The 14,898-nt window shown below is 38.3% G+C and overlaps 1 long non-coding RNA gene across 1 annotated transcript; it reads right to left on the minus strand.

Moving 5' to 3' along the window:
• Window positions 1–2,994: 2,994 nt before the first annotated feature.
• On the minus strand, window positions 2,995–3,320 carry LOC133805153 (uncharacterized). The gene is made up of 2 exons (XR_009878868.1): window positions 3,235–3,320; window positions 2,995–3,145 (listed from the first exon to the last, which is right to left on the minus strand). It is a non-coding gene; the product is annotated as an uncharacterized LOC133805153 (long non-coding RNA).
• Window positions 3,321–14,898: the final 11,578 nt, after the last annotated feature.

Below are 14,898 nucleotides of genomic sequence, written 5' to 3' on the forward strand. Positions count from 1 at the left end.
GCGTTGCAACAAAGAGAAATAGAACGCCAGCGCTAGGAGCTGAGTAAGCGGTAGGTGAACATGGACTGTCGACAGAGGGATGCCATGGCCGCTCTTGAAGTAGCCATCAAATTGGCTCGGAGTCAGGCTGTGCCAGCCTCTTAGCCAGATTAGCCGCCAAGTGCGCCACCTCAGAGGGCTCCCAATCATAGTCCTCTGCTATAACCAGCAAGCCATCAAAGGCCGGAGCAGCCGCCTATGGCTCAGGATGATGTCCCAGCTAGGGATCCTGAGCAGTAGCCTCCATCTCAGGCTGGTCGAGGCAATCCCCAGTACCTGAGGCAGAATAAGGCCGGGCAGCCACCCCGAAGCCCTAGACGCCCAAGGGATGAAGAGTCGAATCTACCAAGCAGGGGATAGTGTCCTTCTGCCAACAGAAGGAACATCGAGTCAGGCTCTACGGTCAGGGGACCCCCACAGCATAACAATGCACGGGCACCTAACGACCAGCACAGGCCTCCCCCTGACGCTCGAGAAATGCCAGCTCGAGGAGGAAATAGCTTGAACAGCCAGTCACGCCGTAGTTAGCCACAGTTTAGAGATGGCCATGACTATAATGAAGTCAATTCCATTTGAGGAAATGCTGGTCGGAGGTATGAGGAAAGAGGTTGAAGCAGAAGCCCCCCGCCTAGAGAAAATAGGCCAGCTAGCCATAACGCTGGGGGGCAACCCAGGCAGCAGAACGTCTTTGATCGGCTAGGAGTTAGCAAGCAGAGACGTAGGGATGACGACTTAAGGGACGTACTCAATGACCGTCGGGAAAGGCATGATGAGTACGCTCCCTAGGCACTGGTCACCCCGGCGATCCCAGAAGCGGTGCAAGCTTAGATTGATGCTTTGAACCAGGCAGTACAACAGCTGGTCGGGGGACGAATGTCCCATATGGAGTACGATAGGAGGAGGGGCACTCCCTTTGTACAAAGGAGTGTTGCGGCTGAAACCCCCAGTAAATTCAAGATGCCAACACTGCCAAACTTAGATGGGTACGGAGACCAAGTATCTCACGTTAACAAGTTTTAGATACAATTGGATATACAGAAAGTGTCATAAGATGCCCACTGCAGGATCTTCCCTGCGACACTATCTGACACCGCCTAGGAGTGGTTCTTTAAGTTCCCTCCTGCTAGTATAGTAACTTAGGAGATGTTCATAAAGGAATTTTATAGACAATTCTACGTGGGTCGCGTACACCCCACAGAGGCCAACCAGCTGGTCGAGATATGTCAGAAGGAGGGAGAGCCCTTAAAGGAATATGTCCAACGCTTCATGTGAGCAGCAGCTAGAGCCAAGATAGTAGGCGATGAAGGTAAGATGATGCTTCTAACTGCTGGGGTTAGGCGCCATTCACCCCTCTGGAGTAGCCTCAGAAAGAATGGGGTAAGGAGTACCCAGGAGTTTTTGGATCTAGTTGATCGATATATCAAGCTCGAGGACGCGATTGCCAATGAAGGGAAATCGCCAACAAAAGACAAGGGGCCGAAGGAAGAACCCGCCAAGGCTGCCAACGGATCGAAAAAACCCAATGGCAACGGCAAGGGAACGGGAATGGTGGAAAACGGGCGAGCAATGAACCCTCAGCTTCTGAGAATAAACACCGCAAAGGCAGTTGATACGAGCCGAGATTCACCAACTACACGGCCCTTGTCAAAAGCCAAGTGGAAGTCTACCAGGTGACTAGCTCTAGCGTGCCTTACAAACGACCCGCACCTATAAGGAAATATATCTCCAAGAGAGATACGACAAAGTTTTATCATTTTCACAATGACTACGGGCAGGACACCAACGAATGCAACCAGTTGAAAGAAGAGATTGAGTTCCTGATTAGGCAGGGACATCTAAGAAGATATGTGCGAGCCGCAGGAGGGTCTCAGCAAGAAACTCAAGGTGGCAACTAGCAGGCGCTTGCACGCCAATGCTCGCCACCTTTACAGCCAGCTCCTGTGGCAGGCACTTTACTCACCATCTGCGGAGGCCCACATCTTGCAGGGGACAGTGGGAAGGTAAGGGAACGATACGCTCGAACCCTACACCACGACCAAGACATCAAGATGATGAGTGTCGAGGATGAGCACCAATGAAGGCTCGAACAGAGGAGGAATTAATAACCTTCTCTAAAGACGATGCCCAGCACGTACGATTCCCACACTCCGATCCGCTGGTCGTGGACGTGCAAATTGCCAACATGATGATGAAGAGGGTGTTGGTTGACATAGGAAGCTCAGTCAACATCCTATACAAGCACTACAAGAAAAAATGCTTTTAATAACATCGAAAATGTGTTATCAAAACATACCATAACACTTTTTGATGTGTTAAGACCGACTATGTTATCATAGGTCAGGGTACTTTACATAACACTTTATCATTGTTATACAGATGTGTTATTATAATGTCAACGATAACACAATTTCTGTGTTATTTTAATAAATAGATAAGTGTTTAATTATGTTATTTATAGTCGATTATATAACACATTTCAGTACTTATAAATTTGTGTTATACTACACTTTAGTATAACACTTTTTTTGTGTTATACTACAATTTAGTATAACACATTTTTTGTGTTATACTACAGTTTAGTATAACACATTATTTGTGTTATACTACACTTTAGTATAACAAATGTGTTATATTAGCTTAGAGAAACATAATCTTTTTTTACTTACACAAAACTAGGAAAACAAATATGAAAGTTGAAGCCAAATAAGGTAACATAAATAGATTTTTATTAATTACTCAAATGTAATTACAATATTTAGTCTACTAGTCTAGGCTTAAGAAATCATATTACAACATAATTTATGCCCAATTCAGATTCCTTTATCACTAAATACAAAACAAGAAATGTATACAAAAATTAGTGAAATACATTCTTCCATTCTAAAGGCCTCAACTACAAATGTTGTCAAGAATTGCTCCAAAGAAATCATCTCAATATACCTGCACATTGTAAAAAAAAAAAGTCCTTTTATTATTAAGAACACAAGACTTAAGCTAGTTTCCACCTGTAAGCATATAAAGTAAATCAACTTGAACGAAATTATCTAGTTTTCTCCAAACTCACAAGATTAAGACCAAGCATCTTTTGATTGGCTAGAGCTACAACCTAGAGAGAAGAAGGACAAATATAAATGAATGAAAAAAATGCTTACTAAATCAGGAACAGTATAGGGATTACAAGTACTAAAATCTTACAGAAAATGCTTCATTTATTTCATAGTAATCAATCTGAGAAGCATCTAAACCAGCATTTGAAATAGCTTTTGGTATCACAAGGGCTGAAGCAGTAGTAAAGAATTCAGGTGCCTGCAAAGATAATCTTCTTTGAGCTATGTTTCAGCAACAGTAAAATAGAACTAGGAAGCCAATTCATTGGAGTACCTGAGCTGCATCAGCATAGCCCTTAATCTTTGTAATTACTAAACTATACTAAATTTCTATGACTAGAATGATAGTAAATGTAGAAGCAAATATTACATCCTTATGTTAATAAAACAAATCTAATGATCCACAGCACAAAAACCAATTGTTATCTTAAAAAATAAAAACCAATTGTTATCCACAACTTAAAATACAACAAAAAAATATAGTCTCATAAGAAAAAGCATTCACTGCCCAAAATAGAGGCAGAGATTAGCTAAGGCATCGGTCGAGTTGGATTTAGGAATAAGGATTGATTTCTCTGTATTTTAAATACCATGCCATTTCTAACTTCCTACAACTTTAAACAAACAACACAGCTAAAAGACTTTCAGTTGACAAACTAAAAATAACTAGGAAGCAGCCAATATGGAATAAACACCACAAGGCAAAACCAGAAAACTGCATGATCTCAAATAAAGATGCATAAACGCGATAGGAGATCCTAACAGACGAACAAGAAAAGAAGCTCACCATCTCAAAGCCATCTTAATAGGTGTTGTGAGACAAGACATAAACACATCTGCAGGAAATTCAGCACTTTGTGGAAGAGTCTCATGTGCTTCACAAGCTCCAAGTAGAATGCAATCCCTTGTGGATCCAGAGGAGCTAGAAGCAACCCGGTCATGAAGCTGCCAAACCATCAAATCAAGTCACTTTATTTACAAATATATTTATATATAAATATCTTAATTACAGATAATGAATTCATGTCACGTAGCACCTTAATTATCAATACATATATCAATTCATTATATGTTTTGAGTTAAAGCTTTACCTCAATAAAAGCATTCACAATATTCCCCCAGCCGCAGAGCAATCAAAAACATATATGGAGGGTGTCTTCAACCAAGAATCAAGGTCACTGATTGGCAAAGGGATATATTGTGTATAACTCTGCAGTACCAATAACATTGGTGAGAAACCAAGCAAGACTCTAGTGATTGACCTTAAATTAAAGAGTCATAAAAGAGTTTCAAAGAAATAGAAGACCTTATTAAAAACCCAAATTTCACCACTAATGTTTCAAATGCTAATTAAATAGAAATTTACAAAGGAACAATGCTGCATAAATATCCAGTTTTGACATTGTACGCCCTGATTTTCCCACGGGCTGATTAGCGAGCTGAGATACGGCCTAATCATGACTACCACGTGGACATCCCCAAGATCGAAGCTGCCATCGTAAGGTCCTACCTCCTTAGCTCGAGGTAACCTAAGGGTTCGCCAAGATTGCTTAAGGACTGTTTGGACCCTAAAGACCACAGGTCGAGGGAAGCATCTAGCTCGTGGTACGAGCTAAAGTTGAGGCTGCGACCCTTTATAAAGTCAACCACGCAAGGTAAACGTGCATATATCAGACATCACGTGTCTGATATACCCTTGACTTCTCGGACACGCAGCGTGAACGTGCGTATTCAGACACCCACGACTGGGTTGGGCCGTGCGGCCCATTATCCCCTTACCTATTGATTTGACCACACTTATGTGTCAGGTTTAGGAATTAATCATGAATGTCACAGAGTTGACATGATAGGTAAGAAGGTCACGGGATGAATTTCTTACCAACTCCCAGGTGCCTTCTCCTATAAATATGGAGACCCTGGGAGTTAAAAAGGGTTGGATTCGATATTGTAAGAAATACCCTGTAAAAGAGTACCCAGTATATAGTAATAATACTGACTGGTGGAGTAGAAGGATTTTAACCTTTGAACCACCTAAAAAACATATTTTGTGTCACCATTCCATTTCCAAGATCATTCATCTATTTCGGTTCAACATAAGCACTAATCCCTTTCTCTTTCTTTTCTTAATTACTTGTTGGCGAATAACCGCGTCAACAGACATTAGACTCCAAATATCATAAAGTCAAATTTATATAAGAGGATTAGTTAAAGCCAAAGCTTTACAACCTTAATTAACAATCAAAATGCCTTCAAGACAGACTGCTTATTAGCATTCTGAATGTGAATATTGGCAAGGAGAAGAATTAGATGTTCCCTCTGGTTGGTAACATTGCCTTCCTGGTTAGAAAACACATTATGAAAATTCAGAGAAGCATCAAAATATGAGCAATGCAGAAGAAAGAGCACATAGTCCAACCATGGAAAACAGAAATCAGAAGTACTTGGAAAAAATGGCCTGAATGGACAAGTAAAGTCATATCTCAACCTTTTTCTAGAGATTGTCTAGTCAGAAGCTATCTCCTTTAACATCTATTTTTTTAAGAAAAAAAACCTCAAAGCCATAGATAGTTTTCCAAACCATGAAATAGTGTTAGGAAGGATACAAATCAAATTTAGAGCACCATAACACTAGCTGCGAAAATTATTGTTAACTTGACATTTTTTGCCTTTGAAAAAGAGAGTAATGAAAAAATATTATTTTGTCAGTTAGGGACAAGTGAAGACAGCCATCTAATAGCAACAATGAAATAACAAAAGAACCATATTTTGCTCTCAAAACTGCAATATGATTTTTGCTCAATACACCAGAGCATACATTTAGTTCAAATATTGTTAGATATTAGATGTTTCATGACAGCCATATATGTGATAATCAGGAAAACCCCACTCTGAACTTTGTCACAGTTGTCTCAAACAAAATGAAGAAAAATTTATATAAGTTTCATGCAAGTCAATACCTGAAATCAAGAATTTCAACATCTAGGAGTAATTATACACAATTATGTTAGGAAAAGAGATGATTACCGCCCATGTAAAAAGAAGGCTGACTTTTGCCCTTTCCTTTCCTGTGTTCACCAACTGAAAACCGACAAAGTCTACTAAGTAACTTTCTAACAACAATATCAAATTCTTAAATTTATGACTAAAATATCATATTCTAGATCATGTTGAAATATTCACATACTTATTTAAGTTACACTTGTATAGAATTTAAAAATTAATAACAAAATCAATTCACACAGGAGAAAATACAAGGAATGATATTCAGCATATAATCACACCGAACAACATACATGAGCAGGGGAATTAATTTCAATAATAAAGAAAGGCAGGAAGAAGCTTCGTCTTTTTAAAAACTGTAATCAAAGGACTCATTTAACAATAAACCCAAGTAGTAACCTGATACTTGTTTCTCTACTTATGCTTGACATAAACAACTCAACAGAAATTTTAAGCAACTTACTGATTGTTCAACATGGATCCAATTGTACAACATGGATCCAATTCATCTGCCATTGATCCCATTTTCTGCATGAAGAAGTAAGCAATCCAATTCATGAATCAAGATTTTGAAACTCATGAAACAACTTCAGTTACTAGTTCAGATCACATCAAACAAATTAGTTTCAAACACTACTATAAATAAGTAAGCAATCAAATTCACCAACATGCATTATAGTAGTCATTATAGCTTAATCCACTTACAAAAAATCTGAAGAAAGACAGAAAGAGAAAGAACAAAGAATTTATTAATAAAAAGAAAGATAACATCTACCAATAATAAAAGCATCACAAGGCGAACACGAAATAAGGCTAGATAAAAAAAATAACATTTACACACTGCTTTGCAAAAGACAAGACAAACATATAGGCAAGCATAAGACCCTATAATAATTAATGCCATCATAATAAAACAAATCAACACACTGTACGAATAACCTTGAAAAAAAGGAAGTTTCAAAACACTATCCTATGTTATTAAATATTCCAAAAAAGTTTTGTATATATAAATAAATATCTTGTGTCTTCTAACTTTTAACCTAATTATATAATATTAATTAACTCTATGGTGCTATTTCAATAGAATTAATACACATGAGTCCAATGGAATGAGGCAAATATGGGAGCAGAGTCAATAACATACACTTTTATATTATGAAAGATATACATAGTTAATTATGTGTGCTTACTAACTGGAAGCCAACAATTGATATAAAGTGCAATGTCCAAATAAAAAATAATACTTAAAAAGCAAATAGTATAATTACCATAAGAAGACAACACAGGTAGACCAATTTCTCAAGCTTTTAAGAACCTGCATATAGAGTTTTATCATAAGTTAAATAAGAGGAGCTTTTGTGCAATGAATGAAGAGATATACAGCTAGCTATATGACACCCAACAGAGATAAAGAAAGCAATTAGTAGCAAATCACAGCTCACAAGAGACAAAGACTCGAAAACTTAAACTAATAGATCATAAATCTGTATATGGTAAACTATCACAAAAGCTTTCAGTTTTTATCTTCGATCTGTACTATGAAACACTATCTCAAAAAATCATTTCAGAAGAAAAATAAAAATAATTTAGCTAGCACTGTTGCCAAAAGTAAACTGAAAATAATGGTGAACCTCATTTGCACAATACAAAAATATCAACATTCAGGGCATTAAAGTATAGCAGAGGACAAAAAGAATGGAGAACTTACCCTTCCAATAGAGTAGACTATGAGACATAGTTGACCAAGAACTTTAGAGATGACTAGAGACACTCAAAATGACCAGAAGAGAAGCAAGTAGGGGCAGATCTTCAATGGTGAAATAGAGATTTTCTTTTCCTAAAATGTTGATATAGGGAAAATGTAAAAAAGAAAAAACCCTTACAGTTACCAAAAATACAAAATAATGAAGAAAAAAAAAAAGAAAATGCATACCAAAATAGTGATAATGATTCCAAGAAAATGCATACCAAAACAGTGATAACGATACCAAAACCAGAAAAAAACAAGAACAACCAGTCTTTAAAATATTGACCTCTGATGTGTAGAACTATATTAAACTTGGCAAATCTTAAGTTATTAATTTTATTCTCAAGAACTGAAAGCGAATATAAATTTGTAGTGCGTGTAAATATATACAGTACAAATTATTCAGATTTCCTCTCTTCATTCTCTTCTACCACTCTAATTCTTCTTTCACTAATTCCACTACAATTTACCAATTCAACATTTGTCATCATCTTTGAATTACACTATTTATCTCCTTCACTTTACATTTTTTTAAAGAGAGTATTTATTTAAAATGAGACACTTGAAAGTTAAAAGGGCCAAAGTTAGAATGGTAGTGCATAAAAAAACAGGGGCAATGGAGACCCGAGTATATCCACAACAACAAAAAAGCCACAACCAACAACAGATCATAAAAACTTCTGTAATGCTTTTTTTTAATGCAAAATGAATGTCCAAAAAGCAACATGCCACCTTCACAGATCAAAACAGGAAAGGGAAACTTTTCTATAGCAATTATCATCATATTCATCATCTATCGCATATAACGGTTACATGAAAAGACTGTAAAGCCAAAGCAGTAATCATAGCTGGTTTGTAGTTATGGTGTTCAGCCAAAGATTGGTGTGTTTTGTGTAAGAAGAATTTTGAAAATGCAGATGGCTTGTTCTTCCACTGCTCGGTCTCAATCCAAGTTTGGTACAAGAATTTGGAAGAATTTAAAATGGTCTGGTGTGTTCCAGCAAACTGTCTAGGTGCTTTTTGTTTCAGGTGAGCGGCTCAAAGGCGAAGAAGACTCTTTGGCAGATTGTAGTAACAGCTATCTGTTGGGTTATTTGACTAGAGAAGAATAAGAAAATCTTTGAGGAAATGGAAAACAGGGTGGAGAAATTTGGGATAAATTTATAATGAGTGGTGCGCTTTGTGTCCACTCAAATAAGGACTTCAAAGACTTTTGATTCACATATTGGTTGAGAGAGGGAATTTTTTGTTGTAATGTTCTGTTTTGTATATCGTTGTTGTGGTAGTTAAGCTACCTTTTTATTTTTTCTTAGTTTTTGTTTTTCTTGAGTTTCCTATGGTTGTTTTCCCCACTCACTTGTATTATATATTCTTTTATTAATACAATTTGTTTTGTTTAAAAAAAAAAAGAACTATTTCAGCTAAATTTTACCTGATTGTGAGAGCACCTTTCATAAATGAAGATAAATCAAATTCCATAGCATACACTAAAGACAATATTATTTATATCTTTTTTGCTAAACTCATATTAAAAATAAAAATCATCTTTTTAAAATCTTAACATGCATTGCCATCTGATATTAAAGTAGACTCATAAACTATATACCATTGGAAAAAACTCATAAAAGGTGCAGCTAAAGAAATAAAAGTGAAAACTTACCAGGAAAACCATCATAGATTGCTTCCATTCTGCACTCTGTTGCTCTTTGTGAACCAGGTGGCAAAACAGTACCAACAACTATATCCCCAACTTCACTTGGGTCCAGATTTGTTTTCTCTATTATGGCCTAAATTGTATATTAATCACATATAAGAAAGAAAAAAAATCAATAATCTTGTGTATATAAGCCAAATCAGAACAAAATCATATACAGTAATGGTATTACAAGCCAAAATCAATGGGTTGTTTACCTTTAAAACAACTACAAGTAAATCATCAGCTGGAGTATTCTTATACCCTCCTCGCTTAGATTTGGAAATTGGAGTCCGGTAAGCCCTGTTTGAGAAAATTTTCAAAGGAAAAAAAACTACATAAAAATATTAACAAACGCTTAAAACAAATCAAACGTTCATTTTGTTGAAGCAAGAAATTTACGCCACAATCACTATATCGTCTCCAAGAAATTTTACCTAATTGAACCTGCTACCACATCAAGGGTTGTCTTCATCTAAAGGAAAATTAAAATTAAACTTCATGAAAATTTAATGACTGGCAGCATTTAGCTACATTAGTCTCACTGTTTAGTAAGATTTCTTATGTCTTAAAATAAGGTGTCAAAAAAGCAATTAATAAGATTCTTACTGTTGATTTTCTCCTCTAACTCCAAGTTCAAAGAGTAAATTTAAGTAGAAGATGAAAGGAAACTACAAACAAAGAATAAACATTTTTCTAAAATAGAATGGACCACAGTTCAATATAAAAGGCATCATATTGCAACTTCAGTCAATAAATCAGCTGTTAAAAAAACATCAACGAATGAAGAAAATATTGAATTCAACAAAAACATTGTCTAATCTTAAAGCATAAATGATGATTGTTAGAATGATTTAGAGGGATTGAAAACCAAATAATTAAAAAGAAACTAAGATATACCCAATTACATTTGATCAAAATGGAAAGTAATCAAGATATAATATAGAATTTGTAAATAATTTTGACTGAACTCACCTCACCTGACCAAGAGAAGAGATAACAATTTCAGTCTAGTCCACCACCATTAGCAGAATAGAGAAGGTCCCAATTTCTTGTGGTCTGAGCAAATCAAAACTCGAACCTGTACAATAGCCATTTTTTACAACATAACTTTAGAGATTAAAAAAAAAATACTACATCTGCCATTTTTTACTCTAGAAATTTAGCGACTCCAAAACCAAAAAAAAACATTTACAGTAGTCCTTTGTAAATTCTCAAACCAAATAAAGGAGACAAACTCAATATCGTAAAAGATTTATGACTTTAATGAAAAAAATCATATCTATAGAATCATATAGGTATACTACATCCGAAATTAAATAGAGAGATTCATATTTTACCAAAATTTCAAGAAGAAAGAAGAGGGGGCTCGGATCCCTCTGTGAGACCATCAGTGAGAAGTAATAGACCCTAAATACCTACAAAACAAAGTAAACTTCAATTTATTGAGTCTTATAAAAGTCCTTCTTGAAGACTTTTCCATGATCTAATTCACCTTTTTCTTCAATAATCCTAACTGAGACACCAATCAAGATTCCAAAACCCAATTTCAAGTAGCTAAAGAAATAGTACAGACCTCAAATTTTCAGAAATGGCAACATCGCCCTCCTCAATGACCCCGGGACTTAAACTCAACCCTCCATCTTCACCATTTATACAAGCTCTACCTGCAACTGGACAACTGGAGACCGCTCCCATCTCCGTCTCTGTCCCCACCTCCGCAATCTGGTTGGGAGAGAATGAGCCCTGAACGCCGCCGCTACAACCATTCCCAGCGAAAAACAGAAGATCGTGCCTTCTAGGGATGGTAGAGATGCTTATAGGGAAGTTGCTTGGCCTCAATGCCAAGCTCGAACTGGTCCTTGCAAATGGTGCAGAGCATAAAAGGGTCATCGTTCAGAAGGGACTGGTCGATTCTAATGGTGGGTATTGCGTCAATGGAAGATTTCGAAGTAGGGAGAGGCGTAGATGGGTCAGAGGAGGACTGACTGGAAAAGGAGAGAATGAGAGATAGAGAAAGACGAGAGAGAGAGAGAGAGAGAGAGGAGATTTGAGGGATGGAGGAGATTTGAAGCCGAACCACTGGGATTGACTTTGGGGACACTGTAGTCGAAGAAGAAAATGGGGGAGTTATATTTGGGCTAGGAAAAAATGAATTTGCTGAAAGAAAAAAAACATAACTTTTATTATAGGCAGGTTCCCAAATAAATTACCGCCATTTTTTCCTTTTACCACATATATATATAAAAGTATATCATAACACTTTTTCATCAGTATTATATTTTTATGTTATAAAAATGGGTATTTGGTGTAGTGAAGTCTTCACTAGAGAGAATGAAGTCATTCGTCAAGGACCTGGAGCCATGCAATCAGACCATCTATGGTTTTTCCGGGCAAGGGCTCGCCCCAACTGGGTCGATTAGGCTTCCAGTTATAGCAGGTACTGCACCTGCTAACAGGACATTACTCACTACTTTCATAGTAGTTGATTGTCCTTCGCCATACAATGCTGTAATTAGGAAGCCAATTCTGGTCAACCTACGAGTGGTCGCTTGAATTTGGCACCTTGCCATGAAATTCCCAACAGACGCGGGGGTAGGATGCATGCTGGGAAATCAGCGGGAAGCAAGGGAATGCTACAACGCCTCGATAACCAAAGCAAAGAAAGTTGTGTCGAGAGATGTTCCCGGAAAAGAATTGCAAATGGCAGTTGATGTTCAGGCCCAGTCAGGTGATAATGTCACCAAATAGGGCGTTGCCCAAAGTGAGGATAGAGACTGTGATTCTCGCTTTGGGGATTTTGAGGAGGTAATAGGACCCATCGAGGACCTTGAAGAGGTCCAACTCGATGAAGAAAATCCGACCAGGGTTGTGAAAGTTGGTAAAAACTTAGAGACAACAATAAAACAATCACTGGTGGAGTTTTTGAGGAAGAAACAGAAAGTCTTTGCCTGGTCACACAAAGACATGGTTGGAATAGACCCTGCAGTCATCAGCCATGTCATGAACATCGACAAGAGTTTTCCACCAGTGCAACAGAAAAGAAGGCTGCTCGATAAAGATAGATCAAAGGCCCTAAAAGAAGAAGTCGAGAAGCTGAAGGAGAATGGGTTCATCAAGGTGGCGTTTTATCCATTGTGGGTCTCTAATCCTGTGTTTGTTCCTAAGCCGAATGGCAAATGGTGAACATGCGTGGATTTCACAGACCTCAATAAAGCCTGCCCCAAGGATTGTTTCCCACTCCCTAGGATCGACCAACTGGTCGATGCTACTGCAGGGCATGAGATTCTCTCTTTTATGGATGCATACTCTGATTATAATCAGATTAGCATGCATCCCCCCGATGAGGATCACACTAGCTTTCTGACTGATACAGGGCTTTACTGTTACAAAGTAATTCCCTTCAGTTTGAAAAACGCTGGTGCGGCTTACCAGCGACTAGTCAACCACATGTTTAAGGAGTTGATCAGCACAAACATGGAGGTCTATGTCGATGACATGCTGGTCAAGTCAAAGAAGGCAGAAGGGCATATAAAGGATTTGCAGGAGTGCTTCAACGTCTTGAACAAATATCAGATGAAGTTGAATCCCCTCAAATTCTCCTTCGGGGTAGGATCAGGGAAGGTCTTGGGATTTATAGTTAACTCGAGAGGAATTGAAGCCAATCCCGAGAAAATCAAAGCCCTGATCGATATGAAATTGCCAGCAAAGATTAAGGATGTTCAAAGTTTGACTGGAAGAATTGCCCCTCTTAGTAGATTTATTTCGAAATCAACGAACAAGTGCGTTCCATTTTTTAATCTACTTAGAGGCAACAAAAAATTTGAATGGACAGAGGAGTGTGAGCAAGCTTTCCAAGCATTAAAGACTTACATGTCTCAACCACCCATCCTATCAAATTCGGTTGATGAGGAGACTTTGTTTTTCTACTTGGCAATCACGATATATGCTGCTAGTGTTGTCTTAGTAAGGGAAGAAGAAGGCGTGCAGAAGGCTGTTTATTATGTAAGAAAAAGGCTAATTAGAGCGGAGCTGCGATATCCACCAATTGAAAAGTTAGACTATTGCTTAATTTTGGCCTCAAGGAAGCTGCAGCCTTACTTGCAAGCTCACCCAATCACGATTTTGACCGACCAGCCTCTACGGCAGGTTTTGCAAAAGCCAGAGGCTGCGAGTAGATTGTTGAAATGGGCAGTCGAACTTGGGCAATTCGATGTCTCTTACTTGTCGCGAGCAGCGATAAAAGGGCAAGCCCTGGCTGACTTCATTGCAGAGTTCACTGAACTTGCAGGTAGCGAGTAGATCGAAGAGCCTGATGAACCTGAGTCTCAAAACAAACTTCCCTCATGGAAGTTATTTACAGACGGCTCTTCCAATGAGCATCATGCAGGCGAGGGGGTGATCCTGATTATGCTTGAAGGGCATCAATTTCACTGTGCAATTAGGTTTGATTTCACTACTTCAAACAATGAGGCTGAGTATGAAGCGCTGCTTGCTGGGTTACGACTAGCCAGGGACATAAATATAAAGGTACTTGACATCTACAGTGACTCTCAGCTGGTGGTGAATCAAGTCATGGGAGAGTACCAGGCACGAGGTTTAAAGATGGTTGCTTATTTAAACAAAACAAAGGATATATTATCACAGTTTGACAAGTACACCCTTCAGCAAGTACCTCGTAACCAGAATTCAAATGCTGATGCTTTGGCCAAGTTAGCAAGTGCGAAGGATGCTGATACTCTGAACATAGTACCAGTTGAGCGGCTATCTGTGCCAAGCATCCAAGCAGAAGAGACCACTCTGGTGGTCTAGATGGCGGATACATGGATGGCACCATATGTAGAGTATCTGACACAAGGTGTGTTACCAACGGACAGAAACAATGCTAGGACCCTCCAGCGACAGACTGCTAGGTATATCCTGGTCGATGGAATCTTGTACCGAAGGGATACTCAATGCCACTCCTCAGGTGTATTTCAAAAGAGAAGGCAAAAGAATTGATGAAAGAGGTACACGAAGGCTTTTGCGGGGACCACACTGGGGGGCAAAGCTTGTCAAAAAAGATCCTGAGGCAAGGGTATTTCTGGCCAGCAATGAATGAAGACTCGATGGAATTTGTGCGAAGGTGCGACAAATGCCAGAGGTTCTCCAAAATCCCTCGAGCAGCCCCTAATGAACTGAAATAGATGCAAAGTCTGTGCCCGTTTGCAGTGTGGGGTATAGATTTAATCGGATCTTTACCCACAGGAAAGGACGGTGTCAAGTATGTTGTGGTTGTCGTCGACTATTTCACTAAATGGGCCGAAGCCGAG

The sequence above is a fragment of the Humulus lupulus genome, chromosome X (assembly GCF_963169125.1).
Source record: "Humulus lupulus chromosome X, drHumLupu1.1, whole genome shotgun sequence".
NCBI classification, from domain to species: Eukaryota; Viridiplantae; Streptophyta; class Magnoliopsida; order Rosales; family Cannabaceae; genus Humulus; species Humulus lupulus.